Source organism: Mesoplodon bidens (assembly GCF_964165515.1).
Source record: "Mesoplodon bidens genome assembly, chromosome: 14".
Lineage (NCBI taxonomy): Eukaryota > Metazoa > Chordata > Mammalia > Artiodactyla > Ziphiidae > Mesoplodon > Mesoplodon bidens.
This window is the reverse complement of record NC_138170.1, coordinates 78903220-78922152: the sequence shown is the minus strand read 5'-3', so window position 1 is coordinate 78922152 and position 18933 is coordinate 78903220.

Here is an 18933-nt window from a genome sequence, read left to right as displayed (position 1 = left end):
ATCTGAGACTGTCCTCAATTCTTTTCATTCTTTTTTCTTTATTCTGCTCTGCGGTAGTTATTTCCACTATTTTGTCCTCCAGGTCACTTATCTGTTCTTCTGCCTCAGTTATTCTGTTATTGATTCCTTGTAGAGAATTTTTATTTCATTTTTTTTGTTGTTCATCATTGTTTGTTTGTCTTTACTTCTTCTAGGTTCTTATTAAACGTTTCTTGTGTTTTCTCCACTTCATTTCCAAGATTTTGGATCATCTTTTCTATCATCACTCTGAATTCTTTTTCACGTAGACTGCCTATTTCCTCTTCATTTGTTTTGTTTGGTGGTTTTGTACCTTTCTCCTTCATCTGCTGCGTATTTCTCTGTCTTCTCATTTTGCTTAACTTACTGTCTCTGTTTCTCATGCTGCCAGCTCGTAATTCCCATTGTTTTCAGTGTCTGCCTCCTGAGAGTAAGGTTGGTTCAGTAGGTTGTGTAGGCTTCCTGATGGAGGAGACTGGTTCCTGTGTTCTGGTGGATGAGGCTGTATCTTGTCTTTCTGCTAGGCAGGACCACCTCCAGTAGTGTATTTTGGGGTGTCTGTTACCTTATTATGATTTTAGGCAGCCTCTGCTAATGGCTGGGGTTGTGTTCCTGTCTTGCTAGTTGTTTGGCATGGAGCATTCAGCACTGTGGCTTGCTGGCCGTTGGGTGGAGCTGGGTCTTAGTGTTGAGATGGAGATCTCTGGGAGAGTTCTGGCCAATTGATATTATGTGGGGCTGCGATGTCTCTCGTGGTCCAATGTCCTGAACTCGGCTGTCCCACCTCAGAGGCTCAAGCCTGACAGGCAGCCTGAGCACCAAAACCCTGTCAACCACATGGCTTAGAAGAAAAGCGAGAAAAAAAGAAAGAAAAAATAAATAAATAAAATAAAATAAAGCTATTAAAATAAAACATTAAAATATATTATTAAAATTAAACAAGTAATAAAAAAAAGAAGACAGCAAACAAACCAATAAACAAACCCACCAATGATAAGACACACTAAAAACTATTAAGATAACATAAAAATCAGAAACTAGTCAGTCGCCTACAGCAAACCCCAAGTCTACAGCTGCTCCCAAAGTCCTCCGCCTCAATCTTGGGATGATTCGTTGTCTATTCAGGTATTCCACAGAGGAAGGGCACATCAAATTGATTGTAGAGATTTAATCTGCTGCTTCTGAGGCTGCTGGGAGAGATTTCCCTTTCACTTCTTTGTTCACACAGCTCCTGGGTTTCACTTTTGGATTTGGCCCCGCCTCTGCGTGTAGGTTGCCCTCTGGTATCTGTTCTCTGCCCAGACAGGATGAGGTTAAAGTAGTAGCTGATTAGGGGCCTCTGGCTCACTCAGGCTGGTGCGGAGGGAGGGGTACGGAATGCAGGGCGAGCCTGCTGCTGCAGAGGCCAACATGACTTGCAACAGCCTGAGGCGGCCATGTGTTCTCCCAGGGAAGTTTTCCCTGTATCATGGGACAGTGGCGGGCTGCACAGGCTCCCAGGAGGAGAGGTGTGGAGAGTGACCTGTGCTTCCACACAGGATTCTTGGTGGCTGCAGCAGCAGTATTAGCGTTTCATGCCGGTCTCTGGGGTCCGTGCTGATAGCCACTGCTCACGCCTGTCTCTGGAGCTCATTTAGGCCGTGCTCTGAATCTCCTCTACTTGCACACTCACAAACAATGGTCTCTTGCCTCTTAGGCAGATCCAGACTTTTTCCCAGGCTCCCTCCAGGCTAGCTGTGGTGCACTAACCCCCTTCAGGCTGTGTTCATGCCGTCAACAGAGTTCTCTCCTTGGGATCTGACCTCCAAAGCCCGAGCCTCAGCTCCCAGCCCCTCCCACCCCGGCGGGGGAGCAGACAAGCCTCTCAGCCTGGTGAGTGCCGGGCGGCACTGATCCTCTGTGTGGGAATCTCTCTGCTTTGCCCTCCGCACCCCTGTTGCTGCGCTCTCCTCCGCGGCTCTGAAGCTTCCCCCTCCGCCACCTGCAGTCTCTGCCCACGAAGGGGCTCCTAGTGTGTGGAAACCTTTCCTCCTTCACGGCTCCCTCCCACTGGTGCAGGTCCCGTCCCTATTCATTTGTCTCTGTTTTTTTCTTTTTTCTTTTGCCCTAGCCAGGTACATGTGGATTTTCTTGGATTTTGGGAAGTCTGAGGTCTTCTGCCAGGGTTCAGTAGGTGTTCTGTAGGAGTTGTTCCACATGTAGACATATTTTTGATGTATTTGTGGGGAGGAAGGTGATCTCCACGTCTTACTCCTCTGCCATCTTGAAGGTCCTCCTCTCACTATTCTTACAATGTTTATTCTGTTAGAAGCTGACTACATCTTCAACAAAATCTGATTAAATTCCAGACATGCCTTAATGTTTACAAAGCAACTCCTATGGGTTATATTATGTTCCACCAAAAAGCTATGTTGAAGTCCGAACCCCCACTACTCAACATGACCTTATTTTGTAAAAGAGCCTTAATAGAGTTAATTAAGTTAAAATTAGGTCATTAGGGTAAGTTCTATGCCAGTGCGATTGGTGTCCTTATAAAGAGTAAAAATTTGGAGACAGACACACACACAGGGATAATCCCATGTAAAGATGAAGGCAGAGCTGGCCCTGAACCAAGAAGGTGGAGTAGAAGGATGTGCTCTCACTCCCTCTTGTGAGAACACCAGAATTACAACAAGCTGCTGGAGAGTCATTGACAGGAAGACACTGGAACTCACCAAAAAAGATACCCCACCTCCAAAGACAAAGGAGAAGCCACAAAGAGACGGTAGGAGGGGAACAATCACAGTAAAATCAAATCCCATAACTGCTGGGTGGGTGACTCACATACTGGAGAACACTTATACCACAGAAGTCCACCCACTGGAGTGAAGGTTCTGAGCCCCACATCAGGCTTCCCAACCTGGGGTTCTGGCAACGGGAGGAGGAATTCCTAGAGAATCATACTTTGAAGGCTAGCAGGATTTGACTGCAGGACTTCAACAGGACTGGGAGAAACAGAGACTCCACTCTTGGAGGGCACACACAAAGTAGTGTGAGCATTGGGACCTAAGGGGAAGGAGCAGTGACCCCATAGGAGACTGAACCAGACCTACCTGCTGGTGTTGGAGGGTCTCCTGCAGAGGCAGGGGGTGGCTGTGGTTCACCATGGGGACAAGGACACTGGTAGCAGAAGTTCTGGGAAGTACTCCTTGGTGTGAGCCCTCCCAGGGTCTGCCATTAGCCCCACCAAAGAGCCCAGGTAGGATCCAGTGTTGGGTTGCCTCAGGCCAAACAACCAACAGGGAGGGAACCCAGTCCCAGCCATCAGCAGTCAAGAAGATTAAAGTTTTACTGAGCTCTGCCAACTAGAGCAACAGTCAGCTCTACCCACCACAAATCCCTCCCATCAGGAAACTTACACAAGCCTCTTAGATAGCCTCATCCACCAGAGGGCAGACAGCAGAAGCAAGAAGAACTACACCCTATGGGATGCAGCAAAAGTAGTTCTAAGAGGGAAGTTTATAGCTATACAAGCCTACCTCAAGAAACAAGAAAAATCTCAAATAAACAATCTAACCTTACACCTAAAGGAACTAGAGAAAGAAGAAGAAACAAAACCCAAAGTTAGCAGAAGGAAAGAAATCATAAATATCAGAGCAGAAACAAATGAAATAGAAACAAAGAAAACAATAGCAAAGATCAATAAAACTAAAAGCTGGTTCCTTGAGAAGATAAACAAAATTGATAAACCATTAGCCAGACTCATCAAGAAAAAGAAAGAGAGGATTCATATCAATAAAATTAGAAGTGAAAAAGGAGAAGTTACAACAGACACTGCAGAAATACAAAGCATCCTAAGAGACTACTACAAGCAACTCTATGCCAATAAAATGGACAGCCTGGAAGAAATGGACAAAGTCTTAGAAAGGTATAACCTTCCAAGACTGAACCAGGAAGAAACAGGAAATATGACGAGACCAATCACAAGTAATGAAATTGAAACTGGATTAAAAATCTTCCAACAAACAAAAGTCCAGGACCAGATGGCTTCACAGGCGAATTCTATCAAACATTTAGAGAAGAGCTAACACCTATCCTTCTCAAACTCTTCCAGAAAATTGCAGAGGAAGGAACACTCCCAAACTCATTATGTGAGGCCACCATCACCCTGATACCAAAACCAGGCAAAGATACTACAAAAAAAGAAAATTACAGACCAATATCACTGATGAATATAGATGCAAAATTCCTCAACAAAATACTAGCAAACAGAATCCAACCACACATTAAAAGGATCATACACCATGATCAAGTGGGATTTATCCCAGGGATACAAGGATTCTTCAATATACGCAAATCAATCAATGTGATACACCATATTAACAAATTGAAGGAGAAAAACCATATGATCATCTCAGTAGATGCAGAAAAAGGTTTTGACAAAATTCAACACCCATTTATGATAAAAACTCTCCAGAAAGTGGGCATAGAGGGAACCTACCTCAACATAATAAAGGCCATATACGACAAACCCAGAGCAAACATCATTCTCAATGGTGAAAAACTGAAAGCATTTCCTCCAATCAGGAACAAGACAAGGATGTCCACTCTTGCCACTCTTATTCAACATAGTTTTGGAAGTCCTAGCCATGGCAATTAGAGAAGAAAAAATAAATAAAAGGAATACAAATTGGAAAAGGAGAAGTAAAGCTGTTAGTGTTTGAAGATGCCATGATACTATACATAGAGAATCCCAAAGAAGTAAGTCAGAAAGAGAAAAACAAATATTGTATATTAATGCATATATGTGGAACCTAGACAAATGGTACAAATGAACCATTTTGCAGGGCAGAAATTGAGACACAGATGTAGAGAACAAATGTATGGACATCAAAGGGGGAAAGCCACGGTGGGGTGGTGGTGGTGGTGTGCTGAATTGAGTGATTGGGATTCACATGTATACACTGATGTGTAAAAAATTGATGACTAATAAGAACCTGCTATATAAAAAATTAAATTAAGTTAAAAAACTAAATTAAAAAAAGATGAAAGCAGAGACCTGAGTGATGCTTCTGCAATCTAAAGGTCGCCAGCAAACCACCAGAGGCTAGGTGAGAGGTGTGGAACAGATTCTTCCTCACAGTGCTCAGAAGGAAACAGCCCTGATGACATCTAAATGTCAGACTTCTAAGCTCCATAACTGAGACAATACATTTCTGTCCTTGAAGCCATCTAGTTTGTGGTCCTTTGTTATAGCAAACCAAGAAAACTAATACTGTACCTCTGCTGGGAAACCAGTATATTCCTGAATAGGTCAGTTCTCTCTCCCAAGTTAGCTCTTGACCCCCAAGTTTTCATGGATGAGCTGTGCAGAGCAGTAATGAGCATTCAGTGCAGCCCTGGGGACTTCAGTCCCTCCCATACCTTCTTTCTGGCCCCGATGATGGATGTCCTGCCTCACTCACCCAGAGCTCCAGTTCCTCATCCCTAGCTGTTCACCAAACTTTTCTGCCAAAAGTCCTACCATCACATGTAGGTAATTAAAACTCACTGTCCTCTCATAAGCCAAATAAATTTGAGCTTTTCCGTTTTCAACCTCAAGACTAATTTCAGCATTGTGATATTTTCAAAAGAAATCTAACCTGAAAACCAAAATCTTTAACAGTCATGTAGATCTTTTCTGTAAGTTACCTTGATGGAGAGAGTCATTCACCATACACAGTATAACACATAGCATTGTTGCTGTTTAAAATCCTGCCTCTGTCCCCTAGATAGCCTGCCCTGTTGTATTTGTCTTGTATCCTCATGTCTAGTACATCACAGTGTTCAGGAAATGTTTCCTTTTTTTTTCTGGTGTACAGCAAAGTGATTCAGTTATATATTGCATATGTGTGTATACATATGTACATATATATTCTTTTCCATATTCTTTTCCATATGGTTTATTACAGGATATTGAATATATTTCTCTGTGCTATACAGTAGGACCTCATTGTTTATCCATTCAGGAAATGTTTCCTGATTTAACGATTTAATTTCCACATGCAGGGACATTCTGATTCAAGGTAACTTCTACTTGTTGATCTTGGTTCTGTTCGCTAAACCACATGGAAGAGGTCTAACCTGTTTTACCATGAGAGACTTTAAAATATGTAATAACCATTAAATTACCCCTAGTGTGTCTTTTCATCTAAGCTTTACCAATCAGCCCAAGCTTTCAAAAGTGCCTATGAAAAATTCCTCATGAAACTGACTTTCAAATACCCATCATCACTTTTGTGTTTACATTGGGTAGCTAAGAGCACTCTCTTTTTTCCCATGCTCTGGACTTCTATAAGTGCAACTTCATGTGTAGTGTTCTCCCTCTCAGTGTTATGTTACATATTCCTTCCATAGGTGGACCATGGATATTTCCACACAGTTGTGGATGCAAACGTTACAAAGGAGATATTGCTATAGCATCTCATCAAGTGCTGTGTGGGATGGTAACTGTCTGTTTTCTGCCTTCACTGGATAAGGGTTTTAACCAGCTTTGAATCCACTGTTTCCTCCTAGTCAATAGATATATGTTGAACAACTCATCAAATTCCTTTCCTTGCTAGTACTATGATTCACCATGTTTATGGCATTTCTCTGTTTTATGAGAGAGAGAGAGAGAGAGAGAGAGAGAGAGGAAGAAGATTAAAAATTGTGGAGAGGAACTTACACTTTTATCCCTCTTGCAGTGACTGTTTTGACAGATACTTCCCTGACTCTCTTTTTCTCCACTTTTCAAACTTTTAATCCCTTGAATTTATATAATTTCTTTCTTCAGCTCTTCATGATGTTTCCCACAAGGCACTTAACAGTCTCTGTCACTGAGAGAATATCGATTCTAGGAAGGACACTGATTTAAATGTCTGTAGCCAATTGCATGGAAATGTGACTAAATTCCACTCACTTAAGTTTAATCTCTTCATGTTAGACAAGTTAGCTTTCCCTTCTTTAAGAAGAGGTGATTATATCTGTCTGTTATATGGAGAAGAAACATGTGAAATCACCTGTATGGATAAATCTCTCCATCAGAAATGGCTCTCTTCCTATCACTGAAATACATAAAGCTCTTTTAGGGCTTACTGAGAACCAATATATAGTATGAAAGTTGAAAAGAGTTCATAAAGTTGCTAGCTGCTCTAATCGAGTTCTACTAGTATGGAGACATTACAGAAGTAATAAGGTTTGTCAAAGGTCATTATACCTAAATGTATCTACCCATTCATTCTAGCAATTATAAAAACACATTCAGCTTATGCTGTGAGAGATATAAAGATGAGCCAGAGGGGCTTCCCTGGTGGCGCAGTGGTTGAGAATCTGCCTGCCAATGCAGGGGACACGGGTTCGAGCCCTGGTCTGGGAAGATCCCACATGCCGCGGAGCAACTAGGCCCGTGAGCCACAACTACTGAGCCTGCGCGTCTGGAGCCTGTGCTCCGCAACGAGAGAGGCCGCGATAGTGAGAGGCCCGCGCACCGCGATGAAGAGTGGACCGCGCTTGCCACAACTAGGAGAAGCCCTCGCACAGAAACGAAGACCCGACACAGCAAAAATAAATAAATAAATTAATAAAAACTCCTACCCCCAACATCTTAAAAAAAAACAAAAAAACAAAAACGAGTGGGAAGCCTTACTCTAAAAAAAAAAAAAAAGAAAAAGATGAGCCAGACACTGATTATATCCTTGAAAGGGCCATAGTCAATTACAGAAGACAGGAGAATGGATACACACTTAAATAAGATGATACAGGGAAGACGTTGCACATGCTTGGAAACCATGCAAGTGTCCAAATTAGCTCTGAAAGTAAGATAGTATTTAATAAATTAGAATGCGGGGAATGACTCCAGAAGTGACACTAGAGAGGATAAAGTCTCCTGGGCAAGAGATCAACTCACTCATGATAGGGATACCCGGTTCTTCCCAGTTAGTGAAAGAACTACATGATGCTGTGTAAGTGGGACGTGACGCCCTCATGCATCAGTCATGTCTGCAGAACAGCATGGGGAGGAGGAGGGCAGGAGATGGACTTCTAATGAGGGCATTTGAGTCAGGAAATAGCATGGCAGAATCATGAGAAATTACTGGTGTTTATTCCCATAACTTCTAATGAATAACACCAGGCAAAATCCCAAATTCTTTAAGGGCTGCATTACTTGAAAGCAAATTGGAATTTTTGTGGATGCCCTAAGTGGCCCGCAATACTTTTTCAAACTGTGATGCCCTTAAGAAAATAAAATTCCTAATGGGAAGTGACTGATTTGGGGAGTTGGTAAGACCAGGTGTCAAAGGTGAACTCTGTCATTGTTGAGCCGTGGGGAGTTTACAAGTGAATCGACCTCACCTACAGTATGCTAGAAATAGTAGGGACACAAACAGTGTCAGGAATGCTCAGAAATCCAAACTAGCTGACGGGTATAAGACGCATGACATGCAGAAAATTTTGGAGGAAGTCAGCAATATTTTTCTCCATGTTCTCTTTCCAGAGATGTTTAGAAAGGGAAAGAAATGGCATGTATAGATTAATTATTTCGGATGAGTTTTGATCACACTTTCTTCCATAACCAAATTACTGGAATGTTAACTCTATCTATTGATACATGGGATATATGGCAATCTTAAAAATAAAATTCCTCACCTCCCTTAGGCTTTCCCAGCTCCCTCCCTCATTGGATCGATACCCTTTCAGGAGGAGCAGGAGGCAAAACTGACAGTACGGTGATAGGATTTTTGTCAAGAGATGCAAACTGCCATCTCTATATAAAGGGAGATAGGACAGCTTTCCAGAGGCAGATAGAGGACTTCTTTATGGAGGCCAGTGCAGTCCTTCTAAACTGGGTTTCTATTTGTTTTATGGTTCTACCAGTTTTCTTTCTAGCAAAGCAAGTCCCTCTTTATCCTCAGAATTTATTTAAGAGTGAGGACATTTTATACCAATCAAATCCAACTTCTATGAACCAGAGAGAATTTACCTTGAGGCTAATGAGCTCAGAGCCCCTCACTTTCACAAATATGCACTTAGTTTCCTATTAGTAAACCTTTAATTTATAGAGAATTTCCTAAATTATACAAGCTTCAAGCTATAAGAAGCCCTTGAATATACAGTTAGCGCGGTCAAGCCAAGCCCTCTTTCACCTCTTCCACTGGCTCCCAGACCCCAACCCACGAAGTGCCAAAGACTCTGTCCAACATCCTCCTCAGACTCATTTGTCACACCTCCTGTCATTCACCATTGCCACTTGCATCCTTGCTTGACCATGTCACTTCTCACACTGGGGATTTTATGTAAACTCTTCTCTCCAGCTGGAATGCTGTTTTCCCTCAATCGCCCTTCCACATTCAACTCAAATGTCACCCCTGCAAAGCTCTCCCACGATCTCTAAGGACAACGTCTTTCATTCCTAATGTACTTCCAGAGTACTTAGTCCATTCTCTAGTCTAGCACTCTCCATATTGCCTTGGAATTACCTATTGTGTGTCCCTCCTCCACATCACACCAGGAGCAGGGACCTCGTCTTTATTATTTCTTTATTCTGGGAGCCTAGCACAGTGCCTGTCCCACAGTGGTGCTCATAAGTAGCTGGTGGGATGACAGGACCCCTCTAGAGACCATCACTTTACTTCATTCTGTCCTCATGTCACTGAGGTTAGAGGCAAGAGGAAAATCACTCACTGAGCCTGCTCCACCCACAACCAAGTTTTCATTTTCTCTGTTATCAACATTATCAACCCTCCTGCTTTTATCCTCTATTTACTGCAGTCACAAAAACCTATTTCAGAATAATTTTCCAACCTCATCTCCCCTTCCACAAGCTAATGGCATATGCAAATTTGAGTTTAAAAAGTAAATGCTTTGGGACTTCCCTGGTGGCACAGTGGTTAAGAAGAATCCACCTGCCAATGCAGGGGACATGGGTTCGAGCCCTGGTCCGGGAAGATCCCACATGCCATGGAGCAACAATGCCCCTGTGCCATAACTACTGAGCCCTCATGCCACAACTACTGAAGCCTGTGCGCCTAGAGCCTGTGTTCCATGACAAGAGAAGCCACTGCAATGAGAAGCCCATGCACCGCAACGAAGAGCAGCCCCCGCTCACCACAACTAGAGAAAGCCTGAGTGCAGCAACGAAGACCCAACACAGCCGAAAATAAATTAATTTTTTAAAAAAAGTAAATGCTTTGGATGAAGGTTTTCTACAGCATAAAGGCCAGTTGAATTAGCTTGGCATACATCTGAAAGAAGCTGGGCAGTTTCACTGATTTTTCATGACTACCTCCATCTATCAGTATATATCTGAATAAGCCATGCACTGTTCCATAGGTGGACGTGAGCAAACACTCTGAACCCAGCAGGAAAGAAGGGAATGGTGATCCTGACCTCTATTTCCACCATTAACTGATTCACTCATCCATTCATTTAGCATACAATTAGGCAAGCACTTACTGGGTGCTTGCACACCCAGTAAGTGCCAGGCACTGTTCTATGTTTGGGGATATAGAAATTACTTATACTCAGTCTTTGCCTAGTCAAGGCATCTAAAGTTCAGAGCAGCAAGAACAGCTCATGATAAATAGTTATGGTCTAATTTAAGAAATGCTATAATAGTAAGTGTTTGGGGGTAGAGTAAGTTGAGATAGACAAATAGGAAATTTCTATTGGAGTTTGAAAAATGAATACAATTTGAAATATAGATAAGACAGATATCATAAGGGGTTTGGACTTTATCTTGAAAGTATGGGTATCCATTGAAGGGTTTTAAAAAGGAGGGGCATGATCTTTAGAAAGATCACCCTGATGCAAAAGGAGAAAATAGAATACCAGGTTGTCAGACTGGAGATGTGGAGGGAAGTTAGTCTCCTAACCTAGATGATAAAGTGATGAGGGTCTAGAACTAGGAAAGTAGGAAAGGTAATGGAGGAAAAGGAAAGAACTTCAAGGATATTTAGGGATAAGCATCCATAGGACACTGTTCTGGATGAACGTCAACCGTGAGAAGAAAGAGTCATTAAGGTGCTTATGAGATTTCTAGTTGGCACTGAACTAGAAGGTAGAGGAAGACTGAAATGAGAGAGAATTTACGTAAGGTGACAGCGGTATGGCCAGAGAGAAGCCAAAGGATTTTGGCAAAACAGAAACTTACAGTCACCTCTGAGAAGCCAGGGGAAAATGGGGTTAAAAGCAAAAATGAACTCATGAAGCAGAAAGCTTATAAGCTTATAAAACCAGACCAACACGTAATAAGACAAAGAAATAGATCAGGAAAATCAGTTCATAACCAAGGTTGTGAATAATACGAAGATGCGAAGAGTCTATTTTTATGTGGTTCTGGTTCTGTGACAAGGAGGATTTCGGTTCCCACAAGCATGCACATTTTCTCTGTCTGTCTCCCAAATGAAGACAGAGGGGATTCTCCTGGTGAGGGCAGAGAATCCAGTCTGGTTCTAATTAGTGGATCAATCTCAGCAATGAAGAGCCTGGAGTAAATAATTCTCAAGAGCTGTGGGTTTAAGTAAGCTTTGTTTTAGATGATTATCCATAGGTAGCAGACCCCAGAGTCTAGGAAACAAACATTCTTGAGAAACCAGCTTCATCTCCAGAAGAAATGCACATAGAAATGTGGTACATGACTTGGGAGTCCATTGCTCATGGGGCTGAGGATTCCAAGTCTGAAAGGATATCTACTTTTAACACCCATGGCTATGTTGTTTAGGACATTGTAAGAAAGAGTTACACAGTCGGATGCTAAGTAGCTAGTTATTTCATGACACTTATTTTCACCGACTCAGTTTTCTGTCTGTAAATTGGGAATAATAATTCACATTCCTTGAACTGCAGCCAGAATTAAAAGAGATCTAAAGGGCCCAATACAATTCCTCACACATAGTGAGTATTCAATGCTGGTGATTACTATTCCCCTTGGTCAATCGTTCATTTTGTTTTGTTATGATTTGTTTGCACAGGAATTGGTCTAGGCTGGGGTGTAGGGATGAGCCTCCCCTTGGAAGAATTTAAGGAACTAAGTGTGAAAAAATGGGACTAGGAGGACAAAGCCAAGGGAGTTATGTCATGAGGCTGTGACCAGATCGGAATTTACAAAAAATGTTTTCTCTAAATGAATACAATTTTTTCTAAAGAGGAAAATGACAAGGCTGGAAATTCACTCATCAATGCCGTCATATGTTCTAATGATGCAGAATCTCTGAAACCTGGGACAGGGCCAGCAGAGGAGACTTGGAATGGCCAAGGCAGGCCCATGGGCATGATCAACTCACCAACCATCCAGAGATAGGGCGATTACTCACATTTTTATGGACAACTAATTGCTAAAGTAGCAGCTTGCTTGAAAGACAGAAACATCCTTTTGGATGCAAGCTGTGTAATGAGGGAATTGCTTGCCTAAGCAAATTTTGGGTTAATGGAATACAGACCCTTCTGTCACCATGAGCAGCGTCTGCCTGCATTAAGATTAAATTGTGTATATTGCAGACTGCCCTACATTTTTGCATCAAAAAGAGAGCAGAGAGATGACATTTGCAGTAATTTGGCTAAGGGCTCTAGCAACCTAATTAGAAATGTTCAGTGCTACAAGTTCACAAAATTGTATTGTGGCAATTGCTCTTGAAAATTTAATTCTGAAAATGCAATAAGCAAAACCCGAAACTGGTAGATAACTTAGCACATGTTCTGAGAATAAGTTTGGTATTAGAAGCAAGAACATAAAAAGCTCCAGGCCTTCAAGACAATGCGAATGAAACCCCTGTGTTCTTTGAGCCAGATCGTCCTGTAAAGGCCTGGTTCCTGGCTTCTTGATGTTCAGCTATGCTCAGGTTTTCCTCCTCTCCCTACCCCACGCCTCCCCACCCCTTTCCCACACTGTCTCCGGGACAGTGGTTCCTGAACCTCAGTTAGAATAACCTAGAAGGCTTGGTTTAAATTCTCAACCTCTCTGGATATATGTCTCTTTATTAATCTACTCAACTTATGACTTTGAATACTTACCCTGTGCCAGGCACCATCTTCCCATTAGCTTTCAATATTTTGAGCTCCTTTTAAGAAAGACCATTATCAGTTTTACTACTCTAGCCACAACAGTGCCCTGGATGTAATCTTCATGATATTCATGATGGATATGCAGTAACTATGAATTGATTTTTTTTTCTCTATACCAGTGATTCTCAAACTGAGTGTGCATCAAAATAAATTTAGGAAACTTCTAAAACATACCTGTGCTTGAGCCCTATACCAGATCAATCAAATGAGAATCTCTGGGGTGAGGTCCAGGCATCTATGTCTTAAAAGCTGCCCAGATGATTCAATGTGTAGCTCAGTCTGAGCCCCCTGTGCTGCATCCTTGGGTCTCAAACTTGAATACAGAGTCACTTGGAGGATCAATTTTGCATACTCTGAGGCTTCAGATCTAGAAACTCTGATTCAGCAGATTTGGGGTCACGGGACCTGTTAATTTTATGAAGCTGCTTCTGGCACAGGTGGTTCGTGAAGCTACTTTGAGGAAGTGCTCTTGAACCAATCTTGAATAGGCAAGAGTGATTTAAGGAACTTAGGTCAGTCCTTGGGCTTCCATGGTGTTATACATGTTAGTCCCTCAATCTACTCATCTACTTATCCTTCAAGACCCAGTGTCCTCTACAGAAACTTCATGATGTACCCTCCCCACCATGAGTCACTGATCTTTGCCTTCTTATTTGTCTCTGAATCCTTAGCTCCTGGTCTGCTTCCTGATATAAAGAAACTCTTAATACACAGGAAATTGAATGACTCAGCTTGGGTCAGGGTTATTACTGCTAGCCCTAACCTTGTAGCTTAGGGGAGACAAACTATTTCTTAAATCTGAATTCCTGTCCCAGCATCTTGTCAAGTATCCTGGGAACACGGTCTCTAGACGTCATGTCCTGGCTTATCTTATCATTGTAGGAGCTGGAGTCCTGGTCTTAACCCTTAGCCTGGTATCTGGATCTGACTATCCAGTAACAGGCTTCACTAACAGAAACTTCTTTCCTGCAATTCTAAATTTCACCTTGTATCAGTCAGCTTTGCTGCAGTAACAAATGACCTCAAGAATCTCAGTGGCTTATAAAAACAGAGTTTTATCTCTCAGTTGCAATGACATGTGGGCTGAGTGACAACATGGCTTTGAAGCTGCTTCAAAATCCAAGATGAAGAAGTATGGATGTTTTCTTGGGAGAAGGAACAAGGGAATTATTGACAGAAATCATGGAATGGTTTATAAACCTAGCACTGTGTCACTGGTTCTTCCAAACTTCATTAATCAAATCATATGGTGTGGCCAAACCTGATAATGAGACAGGAGCAATGTTCCCACAGAAAGGTCCCGTGAGTCACATGGCAACAGACAGGAATATATAGTCCTTTTATAGGGAAGAGGAAGCACTGGCTTCTGAGATCCCATCACTGTAAAATCCCTGCCCATGACACTAGCCTCAACCTTCTTGGTAATGTCCACGATGCCAATTACTTCACATGCCTACACCTTCCAAAATCTGCCTCTTGGACTATAGTCATCTGGACCCCTCTTCTCAGCCTCTTTGTAGAAACATATTTCTCCAGTTTCTATTTATTCTAGTGTATCTCTTCAGTATAGTCCTATCATGTTCAGCCATGTCCTAAAACAGAGGTTGCTTGTGGGCAAAATCCAGGCTGCTGCCTCTTTAGTACAGCCCATGGCACTGCTCTAGCAGACTAGCATTCTGAGTCAAGCAAAGCAAGCCAGAGTTCTTTCCACTCCAGGTCCCCATTCCACCCCTGGATACCTTGCCATTGGCCACACCCTGCGCTACTTGCAACCTACATGTTGGGAACTCTGCTCTTTGGTAATTGCTGGGTACTGAGTGGTGGAGTCTTGGACTGGAAGACAGAGAAATCTAGAATCTCAGTGAGTAGCCCCAGCCAACCTCACTAGTTAAGAAGGCCAGGCTCTCTGGAAGAGAAAAGGGCATCTTGATCTGGTGTTGCATAACAATAAAAAGTGAGGGAACACTTCCCCTGACACAGCCTGACTCCCTCTCCCTCCAGTTGCAGATCCTCTGAAGAATATCTGTCAGGACCTGAGCCCAAAGCATGCTCACCACCCCAGATGGCCCTGGACCACCCCAGGCCAATGGAGCTTTTTTCTCGTCTCCCTTGTTATATCAACATCCACATAACACCCTCAGTTTGGCCCCTTGGCCCCCAAAGTCTAAAATAATTACCATCTGTTCCTTTAGAGAAAATATTTGCCATTACTGCCCTAAAATATAGCATCTCCTTTAAAAAGTGAGCTTCAAAACTGTTTCTAAAAATGGTCCCAAAGACTTACAGTGTTTCACTGCTCTACCTGGTGGAATTGTTATAAAACAAGTATGAAACTGATTCCATCCAGGACTGCTGATTTCTTTTTCATTTTCAACATGTCCCAGGAGAATAGCTCCAGGCTCGTGGAGTCTGTGTCTTTGTTTTTCTAGGTACTGATTGAGACATAAGGTAAAAAAGTGAAGTGGTGGGGAAACAACAGAGGATTTGTTTGCGGTTATTAGCATTTGCCAAAAGCAGTTTCCCCTGAATTTGTTTAGGGCCCACAGTGTAGCTGCCCCTGAAAGCAAGTAACCGCACCCAACTGGCCAAGGTGCCCTCTGTTTCCACCTTCATTCGGCTGGTGCCTTGGCCATCAGTGCCGAAGATTTGTCCAATGCCCTGGTAAAAACACATGACCAGATCCTTCTTGTTTCCTTCCTTTCTGATGGAGGAAATAGGTTTACAAGGTATAAAAGAGATTGGACTTGGTGTAGCTCATAAATTTCCTTCACTAAGTACATAGGAGTGGGATAGTATAGCCTAGCAGTTACAAGATAGATTCTTCTACTGCCACTTAATTGTTATGTGACTTTGGGCCACTTACTTAACCTCTTTGTGCCTGGTTTCCTTGTCTATTACCTATTATACTAATTGAATATAATAATCGTTCTCATCTTGCAGCCCTCCAAAAGTGTTAGCTTCTCCCTTTCACTATACTGTTCTAGGGCCAAGGGCCTCTTAGCTGAATGAGGCAGGTTCACAGTTCAGCAAGATAAAGAAGATGCTTATGGAAAAAAAAACACTAAAATATAAGGGAGGAAGTGAAACATCAGAAAGTACAGATAATATATCACAACCATTCAGAGCAAGAAGTAGCATCATTGCCCATCCTGGATTCCAAGGCTGACATCTGGAGCCATATCATCTGAATAGGAATTGTGCAGGCAGAGCTGGTGGTCAAAGGAATACATATAGAACAAAGAATAGAAACAAAAGCCATAGAATGTCAAAGCTAAATCCCAACGATCACCCATTTTACAGAGGAGAAAGCCCTGAAATGGGAAGGGTAAGCGTGCATTGGTGGAGAAACAGCCAGATGGAAGACTACTGATGAGCTAATATTTAACACAAACTGTAGGAGCTTATAAGACATTGTACAGTTAACTTATTAATATATAGATATTTACCTAAGCAAAAATATCAAAAACTTAGATGAAAAATATACATTTAAGAGAGACATATCAATCATGCTCTACTAGCCTAGCTATAGGGCAATCACTAAATAAATTCATCTGGTTGATCCAGATCATAGGTGTCTTTGTGTGTGTGTGTGTGTGTGTGTATGTTTTAACTGTGTGTTTGGGTGTGTACACAGGTTTATCCATTATTGTCTAATCAGTGACAGCCTAATCTGAGTCAGAAGACCTGAGTTTGGTTCTAAGTAGAAGAGGTTCTTTGGAACAACTTCTAGCCTGTGCAATCTTAGAAAGATTGCATAACCTCTTTGAGGTTCAGCTCCCTATCTACCCAGCCCTGCCTATTTTACTGAGTTGTTGCAAGGATTAAAAGAACAGAAAGGTTGGGGCCTCCCTGGTGGCGCAGTGGTTGAGAGTCCGCCTGCCGATGCAGGGGATACGGGTTCGTGCCCCGGTCTGGGAGGATCCCATATGCCGCGGAGCGGCTGGGCCCGTGAGCCATGGCCGCTGGGCCTGCGCGTCCGGAGCCTGTGCTCCGCAACGGGAGAGGCCACAACAGTGAGAGGCCCGCATACCGCAAAAAAAAAAAAAAAAAAAAAAAAAGAACAGAAAGGTCAAAGTTTGTTGCTTTTTCTCTGTAGAAGTCTGCTCAAGAGTGAAATACCATGATTACTGGGACCCGCCCCTCTACTCATACCTGTACAGCTTCTATTTTGCTGCCTGTTTTTTTGTTGTTGTTTGTTTTGTTTTGTTTTGTTTTTTTGCGGTACGCGGGCCTCTCACCATTGTGGCCTCTCCCGTTGTGGAGCACAGGCTCCGGACACGCAGGCTCAGTAGCCATGGCTCACGGGCCCAGCCACTCCACGGCACGTGGGATCCTCCTGGACCAGGGCACGAACCCGTGTGCCCTGCATCGGCAGGCGGACTCTCAACCACTGTGCCACCAGGGAAGCCCCATTTACTCTTTAAAATGTACTATCCTCCCAAAATGACCCTGTTACTTTCCTATAGATGCTGTAGCAAATTACCACAAACTTAGTGGTTTAAAACAATATAATATGTTCTCTCCCCGTTCTGGGAGTCAGAAGACTAAAGTTAAGGTGTCAGCAGGGCTGTGTTCCTTCTGAGTCTCTAGAGAAGACTCTATTATATTTCCCTGACTTTTCAAGCTTCCAGAGGTTACCTACATTCCTCGCCTCTTGGCCGCTTCTTCTGTCTTCATAGAGCATCACTCCAACCTCTGATTCCATTGTCACTTTTTTTTCTGACAAATTTGACCATCTTGCCTCCTTCTTATAAAGACTCTTGCAATTGCATTGGGTGCACTCTGATAATCCAGGATGATATCCCCATCTCAAGAACCTTCATCACACCTGCAAAGTCTCTTTTGCCATGCAAGGTAGGATATTCACAGGTTGCAGGGATTAGGATATTGACATGGTGGGAGTCCATTATTCTGCCTACCAGAGGCCCCTGCTTCATAGAATTCTGTGAGAGTTACAGAAATATAAGGGACAATGATAATTCATTAGTATTTATTTTTAGGCCTTTAATCAGAATAGAAAAAAGACAAAGTATTATTACTCTTTCTCCAACTCACCTGTCTAAAAATCACCTCTCCCTTCCTGATCAGCTGTTTTATAATCACCTCTATCTCCCTGTGACATGCGGACATGGGGCAGGAAGAACAGAGGAAGAATTGTTAGGCTCCTTTTTGTCCCGGAGTGGAGTATAGGTCACTCTCCTTTCAGCATTTTCTTATCTATAGCATTAACCCTGTCTGACACTTCCAATTGCTTTGTCCCATTACTCAGCTCAATGGACCCAGGGTCTGCAAAAGAATGACATGGGACCTATTTAAAACTAGGAGCTGAACTCAGTGGTCTCCAGCTGACCTTCAATCTCCCAGATGCCAGTTCTTTCCTCAAACTCTCTTAGGGCTTCCCTGGTGGCGCAGTGGTTGAGAGTCCGCCTGCCAATGCAGGGGACACAGGTTCGTGCCCTGGTCCGGGAAGATGCCGCATGCCACGGAGCAGCTGGGCCCGTGAGCCATGGCCGCTGAGCCTGCGCATCCGGAGCCTGTGCTCTACAACGGGAGAGGCCACATCAGTGAAACTCTCTTAATCGTGCTTGCTTCCCATGATGGTGTCAGGTGTAAAGTTAGATAGCAACTCTTCCATTCACGTATTGCAAGTTTTCTATCTGCTGGCATTTAAATGGGACAAAGCATGTCTCCTGAACAAAGATCTGAAGGTTTCTCTCATTTATTCACAATTGTTTAAAAGTCTCACATAGCTCTTTGTGGCAGTGATTTTCATTAACTTTCTAGAAATCCAGTTTGATTTTCCTAAGTACAGAAGTCAGTACCATAGGAAGAGGCTTGATTTTTAGCCAGCAAAAT